Source organism: Triticum dicoccoides, chromosome 3A (assembly GCF_002162155.2).
Source record: "Triticum dicoccoides isolate Atlit2015 ecotype Zavitan chromosome 3A, WEW_v2.0, whole genome shotgun sequence".
Taxonomy (NCBI): domain Eukaryota; kingdom Viridiplantae; phylum Streptophyta; class Magnoliopsida; order Poales; family Poaceae; genus Triticum; species Triticum dicoccoides.
This window is the reverse complement of record NC_041384.1, coordinates 178,047,074-178,055,214: the sequence shown is the minus strand read 5'-3', so window position 1 is coordinate 178,055,214 and position 8,141 is coordinate 178,047,074.

The following is an 8,141-nucleotide window of genomic DNA, read 5'->3' as shown; positions in this document are numbered from 1 at the left end:
GGGGCTGCGTGGGCGGCGCGGCGCGGCTCGGGGCTCCAGGGGGGTGGCTAATTAAAGGGGGAGGGGGGCCTGGCTTGGGGAGGGGGTCGGGCGGCGGCGAGGCGGCTCCGGCTCGAACTCTCTCCCGAGTCCGGCGGTTGCATGGGCGAGGAGGCGGCAGCTCCTGGCAGGCCGGCCTGTCTCGGCTGGGCCTTTGGCCCAGTCGGGCGCGGTTTTTTTTTAAATTATTTCGCCGTACTAAAAAAAGTCTAGAAAAATAAATAACACTCTAAAAATGCCAAAACAAATTTTCACCGTCTAAATAAAATATTTAGAACATGATGAACATTTTCTTGGCCCTAAATGAAATTTTTGAAAACATGCAATTTTTCCTAAATTCAAAAAAAAACAACGAATAACTCTAAAATAAAACTTATTTAATTTTATCATTAAATCCTAAATATTTCTTTATTTTGGGAAAGCATTTTATTCCCTCTCTCATATTTTTGTAATAGAAATAATTGAAGATAAAATAAATAAAATCAAATGATCCTATTTTTTCAAAATTTCAGAAAACTCAAATATGAAAATAACGAAATCCCCAACTCTCTCCGAGGGTCCTTGAGTTGCGTGAAATTTCTAGGATCAACCCCAAAGCAAATAAAATATGATATGCAATAATTATCTAATGTATAACATTCCAAATTGGAAATTTGGGATGTTACAAACCTACCCCCCTTAAGATGAATCTCGCCCTCGAGATTCGGGTTGGCTAGAAAATAGGTGAGGGTGGTCCTTCAGCATATCTTCCTCTCGCTCCTAGGTGGCTTCATCCTCCGTGTGGTGGCTCCACTGAACTTTGCAAAACTTGATAACCTTGCTGCGGGTTACTTGGCTGGCATACTCAAGAATCTTAACTGGTTTCTCCTCATAGCTCAAATCACTATCCAACTGCATCGCTTATAGCGGCACTATATCTCTCAGCCGTATATCAACCATCTCTGCGTGGCACTTCTTCAACTGGGAAACATGGAATACATCGTGAACTCCTGACAATCCTTCGGGCAATTCCAACTTGTAAGCTACTTCTCCCATATGCTCCAAAACTTTGTATGGTCCTACAAAACGTGGCGCTAACTTTCCCTTAACTCCAAAGTGCTTAACTCCTCGAAGTGGAGATACTCGAAGATAAACTCGGTCTCCGACTTCGTAGACTGTCTCCTTGCATTTCGTATCTGCGTAGCTCTTCTGCCTGGACTAGGCTACCTTGGGCCTATCGCGAATCAATTTCACCTTATGTTCAGATTCCTTAATCAGACCCGGTCCAAACAACTGTCGGTCTCCAACTTCATCCCACGATAATGGGGTCCTGCACCTCCTTCCGTACAAGGATTCAAAAGGGGCCATCTTCAAACTGGATTGATAACTATTGTTGTAAGAGAACTCTGCATATGGTAAATTGTCGTCCCAACTAGATCCATAATCTAGCGCACAAGCTCTCAGCATATCATCCAAAATCTGATTACTCTCGGTCTGCCCATCTGTCTGCGGATGGAAAGTTGTACTGAACTCTAGCCTGGTACCTAAAGTTTCGTGCAACTGATTCCAGAACTTTGAGGTAAACTGGGTTCCTCTATCTGATACAATGCTCCTTGGAACTCCATGCAGACATACGATCCTGGTCATGTATATCTTTGCAAGCTTAGCACTGGTGTAGGTAGTCTTCACTGGGATGAAATGAGCTACCTTTGTTAAACGATCGACTACTACCCAAATCGAGTCATAGCCTGAACGAGTTCTAGGAAAACCCATAATAAAATCTATGCCTAACTTATCCCACTTCCATTCGGGTATTGGAAATGGCTGTAACAATCCTGCTGGGTTCTGATGCTCTGCCTTTACTCTCTGACATACACCACAAACTGCTACATACTCCGCAATATCCTTCTTCATTCCGGTCCACCAGAAAGTATCCTTCAAATCCAAATACATCTTGGTATTCCCTGGGTGAATCAAATATGGTGAATCATGGGCCTCTTGCAGTATCAACTTCCTGATCTCCGGGTCATTGGACACATAAACCCGGTCTTCAAACCTTAGGGTATCGTGCTCATCCTCATGAAATCCCTTAGCTTTTCCTTTGCTCATTTTCTCCTTTATAGAAGACATCTCTTTGTCAGTCTTCTGGGCTTCTCTAATCTTATCCATCAAAGTAGACTGAGTCCCTAATGCTGCTACATAGCCTCTCGGAACTATCTCCAAACAAAGCTCACGAAGATTTTCGGCTAACTCCCTTGGTAAATCTCCCGTCATTAGGGCATTGACATGGCTTTTACGGCTCAACGCGTCGGCTACTACGTTAGCCTTTCCGGGGTGATAATGCAATCTTACATCATAATCCTTGATGAGCTCCAACCATCTCCTTTGCCTGAGATTCAACTCCTTCTGCGTGAAAATATACTTCAAACTCTTGTGATCCGTGTACACTTCACAATGGTTTCCAATGAGAAAATGTCTCCAAGTTTTTAATGCATGCACTACGGCTGCTAACTCCAAATCATGCGTGGCATAATTCAACTCATGAGGCTTAAGTTGTCGTGAGGCATATGAAACAACTCTTCCCTCCTGCATAAGCACTGCTCCAAGTCCTCGACGTGAAGCATCGCAATACACCTCATAATCCTTGTTCTGATCCGGCAAAATCAACACAGGTGATGTAGCCAAACGTTTCTTCAACTCCTGGAAACTGCCCTCACATTCCTCAGTCCATTTGAACTTAGTATCCTTCTTCAACAACTCCGTCATAGGCTTCACAATCTTCGAGAAATTTTCAATAAATCTCCGATAGTATCCTGCAAGTCCTAGAAAACTCCGGATCTCTCCAACTGTTGTTGGGGCTTCCCAATTTGTCACAGTGTCAACCTTGGTGGGATCTATTGCTATACCTTCTCTGGATATAACGTGTCCAAGGAATCCAACTTCCTTCAACCAAAATTCACATTTGCTAAACTTGGCATATAGCTGATGTTCTCTGAGCTTTCCAAGTACCAAACGCAAATGCTCCTTATGCTCCTCTTCATTCTTCGAGTAAACCGGGATATCATCAATGAACACTATGACGAACTTATCCAAAAACTCCATAAATACTTTGTTCATCATGTTCATAAAATAGGCAGGTCCGTTAGTCAGACCAAATGACATAACGGTATACTCATACAGCCCATACCTGGTGGTAAAAGCCGTCTTAGGTATATCCTATTCTCGAATCTTCAACTGATGGTATCCTGATCGCAGATCGATCTTGGAAAATACCTTAGCTCCTTGCAATCGATCAAACAGATCATTAATCATCAGTAGTGGGTACTTGTTCTTGATGGTTACTTCATTCAATCCTCGATAATCAACAACCATCCTTAACGATCCATCCTTCTTTTCCACTAAAAGTACTGGCGATCCCCAAGGTGAAGAACTTGGGCGAATATAACCTTTATCCAGTAACTCCTTAATCTGCTTCTTAATTTCCTCCAAATTCTTTGCGGGCATCCTATATGGTCTCTTAGATATTGGCCCTATGCATGGAAAAAGCTCAATCAAGAACTCAATATCTCTATCCAATGGCATGCCTGGCAACTCCTTTGGAAATACGTCAGGGAAATCCTTCACTGCTAGTACTTCCTCCTGCACAACTCCTGTTAAGCAATTTACTTGAGGCCTCTTCGGCACATGCCGGGATACATACTTGATCCTTCTTCCTTTTGGCGTTGTAAGCAAAATTGACTTACTGGCGCATTCAATGTTCCCTTCATACTTCGATAACCAATCCATGCCTAATATCACATCCAATCCTTGAGATTCCAATACTATTAGGTCCGAGGGAAATACATAGTTACCAATCCTTAATGGTAACCGATCACACCATAGACTAGCCATATACTCTGCTCCAGGCGAGGTTACTAACATGGATGACTAAGGGCTTGGGTTGGCAGTTTATACTTATCCACAAATCCCCTTGAGATGTGTGAATGCGATGCACCAGTATCAAAAAGAACAAGTGCAGTAAATGACTTAACCAAAAACTTACCTATTATTGCATCGGGCTGGGCTTCAACCTCCTCCACGTTAACGTGGTTCGCCTGTCCCCTATTGAAAGGGTTTGGCTTCTTCCCAGAGCTTCCATTGCCATTTACATTCTGGGCTTCAGGACATTCATTGGCATAATGTCCGGTCTTCTGGCACTTAAAGCAAGTGACTTGGCTCAGGTCTCTCTTGGCTGGGGTTGATGTGTTGGTACTGTTCTAGCCATTGCTTCCTCCATTCCCATTACCATTATTGGGGCCACTATGATTGTGCGAGCTTCCTCCCCCATGGGTATGCTGAAAAGGTCCTCTCGGTCTAGGGGTAAAGCGCGGCTTCTGCTGAGCTCAAAAATTGTACTTCCCTTGTCCATACTTCCTCTTGCGGTTCTCAATTTGCTGCTGCTTCCCTTCAATCATAAGAGCACGATCTACCAACTCCTGGTAGTTGTTGAAGGTTGCTACCATCAACTGCATGCTCAACTCATCATTCAGTCCTTCCAGAAACTTCTCCTGCTTAGCTGCATCTGTAGCAACGTCATTTGGGGCATAACATGCTAGCTTACTAAAGTCCTCCACATACTGGCCAACTGTCTGCCCTCCTTGGCGCAAGTTGCAAAACTCACACTTCTTCATGACCATAGCTCCTGCTGAAACATGGGCAGTACGGAAAGCCTGCTGGAACTGGTCCCATGTGACAGTGTCGATAGGGAAAGTGGCTGTGAAATTCTCCCACCATGATGATGCGGGTCCATCAAGCTGATGTGCGGCAAACTTTACCTTTTCCGCATCTGTGCATCCTGCCGTGGTCAACTCCCTTGCTGTCTTGCGGAGCCAATCATCTCCTACTATAGGCTCAGTGCTACTGGAAAACACTGGCGGGTTCAGCCTAAGAAAACAGGCTAAGTGGTCAACAGGTGGTGGTGGTGGTGGTGGGTTGTTGTTGTTGTTCCCCTGATTCTGATTCTGGACTAGCAACTGCATCAACGTATTCTGCTGCTGGATCAACTGAGTGAGCTCCGGTGGGAAGGTAAATCCGGGGTCACGTCTCGGAGGCATCTGATGGGTTTAGAAAAGATGAGATTTAAGAATAGAGAGGGGTCTAAAGAGAAACACTACCCTTATGCACATGAGGCAAAAGCAAACAATTCACTTCATTCAATCAAACAAGGGCACACAATCGGTCTAACTATCGCAAAAGTGCTCAGACTACTATATTTACATGGTGGACTACTACTACTGTTGGGTGGTCTACTAGAAATATTCTTCGGTTGCAGACTCCATGATATCTGCTCCAGCTTCATCAACATAGTCATCATCGCTATCATCTGGATCCGAGTCGGTGTCGTCGATGATGATGTAGTCTTCCGGGTGAATCTCCTTGGGTTCTTCATCTTCTTCTACTGGTGTAGAGCCTCCCATGAATATTCCGATTTTCTTGATCAGGTCGTCATTCTTCTCCACTAGTACTTCGATTTCCTCTTCATAATCTTCACATGTAGCCTCGAGTTCTTCCTCCAGTTCCTTGATTCTTGTTCTTGCCTTCTTCAGATCTATCATGTCTGCGCACATCTGGTTCTCCTGACATCGAATGTGCTGGTTCAACTCCTAGATAAAAGCTGCAATGGATCTATCCTTCTTGGTGTTGATCATCTCCCAGTGCTCATCTCGGCGCCCACAAATCTGGTAAATAGTATCCTTGAGATCATTGCGGTAAACTTCTCCAATACGTCCCATGGTGATGTTAGCTGCCATGCTCTTTCCTAGACTCCAGGTTGGTGCATCAAAGGAAAACTCTATGGGATCGGTGACTGGCATGAACGTTCTTCCTAGAACTTGAACTTGAATCATCTAGCGCTCCTCTTCAGGTAAAGTGGCGTTGTAGGTTCCGGTGAAGCTTGGCACTTCGATGTTCAGATATCTAGTGACTTCCTTCAGGTGACGTCCAAAGGGTGTATCTTCATCCGGTTGCGTGAACTTGTTCCTTGCATCCGCCATCCTAAAAGAGTAGGAAAAGATGAGGAGTCAGAATGAGAAGAGTGAGTAGTGATCTAGGGCTTTTAGCTTAGTGGTCGTGTCCTACAGTCAGCGTGTGCTCTGATACCATCTTTTAGTGACCAGACCTCAACCAGTCTAATCTCTGTGCTCAGGTGTCATCCCTGGATCAGTAATGCTGACACCACATAGTACTTGAAGGATTTATAACAGAATAGCAATCACACACTTATTACATCGAGTGTCTCAAAAGAGAACTTATTACAATAAATATGCCGTAAGGCCATCTAATAACGATAATAGCAGAAGGCTTGGAAGATAAGTGAGTCCATCAACTCCAACAGCATCACTGAGTATAGAACCACGACCTAAAAGTCTCCTTACTCGTCGTCTGAAAATTCTGCAACATGAACGTTGCAGCCCGAAAACGGGTCAGCACATGGAATATCCTGGCAAAGTAACACATAGAGAATGATGGAAGAATAAGACTATACTACATGCATATTTGGCTGGTGGAAAGCTCTATGGTTACAGTATTGCGTAAAGCCAAATTTTCCCTACTGTAAAGGAATAAATTTTATTTAACTATCATGGTAGTTGTTAAACATTGAGAGTGTAGACACGCTCTCAGTCCCAATTAAACATCATCATTAAAACCCAAAAAAATTAATTAGAGTAACATGATGAGATTCACATGATAATCCAAGTACTAGATACTCAAGATGTCCATAACCGGGGACACGGCTAACCATGATTAGTTTATACACTCTGCAGAGGTTTGCGCACTTTTCCCCACAAGACTCGATCTCCTCCATTGGGATTCTCGCACTACATGGTGTTTGAGAAACGGATGACCGAGACATAGTCTTTTAGAAGCGCTTGCACCTTACGAATGGGTAGACCATACCAACCTACATCCCCTACATCTGCTAGTCTACCACTGTAAGAGTTCGCATGACTTAATCAACTATGCTAGAGCCCGTAGTAGCTTGTGGCTACACACGGAAGTTTCTAGTATGAATAATCACATGATCCCTTTGAGCCTAGGTGGTGGTCCAAAGAAAAACAGGCAATCACTGGAATAACCAGGTGCCTCAGTCCACCCAGATGTGTGTTTAAGTTGCCACCATAAATAAACCATTGATTAATAATCTCACATCTGTCATGGATACACTCACCCAATCCACGTCTACTAGCATAGCATAGCGATAAGCAACGTAGAAGTAACTCGCAAAGGTTTGATAATAAAACAGGTAATAGGTACTACCTCATCTACTTCCCAAAACCCACAATTTAATTAGATCCTAAACATGCAATGTGTGAGGATTGATCTAATGCAATAAAAACTGGGTAATAGGAAGTATGATCAAAGTGTTACTTGCCTTGCTAATGATCTGTGAAACCTAGGGATTCGAAGTAGCAAGCGGCGCAATCCGGGTACTCTATCGCAAACAAACAAGCATACAATAAGTACTCATCTAATGCACAGGCAAAACTCAAATAAGAGATCTAACCAGATAGTTCAACTTAAGAACTCCGGTTGGCAAAAAGAATCAAATCGAGTGAAGCAACGAAAGACAAACGACAAAAGAAACAAAGTCCATTTACTAATCTGAATCTAGGTCAAATTTTACTGAGGCAAAAAATTGTTTGAGTTGGTTAAACAGAAATAGGGTTTCGAGACGAAACTCCAGCCGCTTGAATCGCCTGATTCCGATAAACGAGCGAAAAGTTATACTAGAACAAAAATCGGATCAGAAATCACGATCAGAAATAATCGTGGAAAATCCGAGAAAAAGAGAAACGACGAACAGAATAACGAACGAATGTTCGTTCTCTGGAACTTAACGATGAACGTGTTTGTTAAAACGATAGAACGAGTGAACGCTCGCTAAATAGATAAACCGGAAAAAAACGATCTATTAAAAAAAACGAAAACTAGGGTTTTCTAAAAAACCAAATCGGTTTTTCTCAGAAAACCGGGCGGCGGTGGCTACCTCGGCTCGGACTCCGGCGAGGCGGGCGGCGGCTCCTGGCGGCGGCGGCAGGCGGCACGGGCGGCGTCGGCGGTGGCAGGCGGCGCGGGCGGCGTCG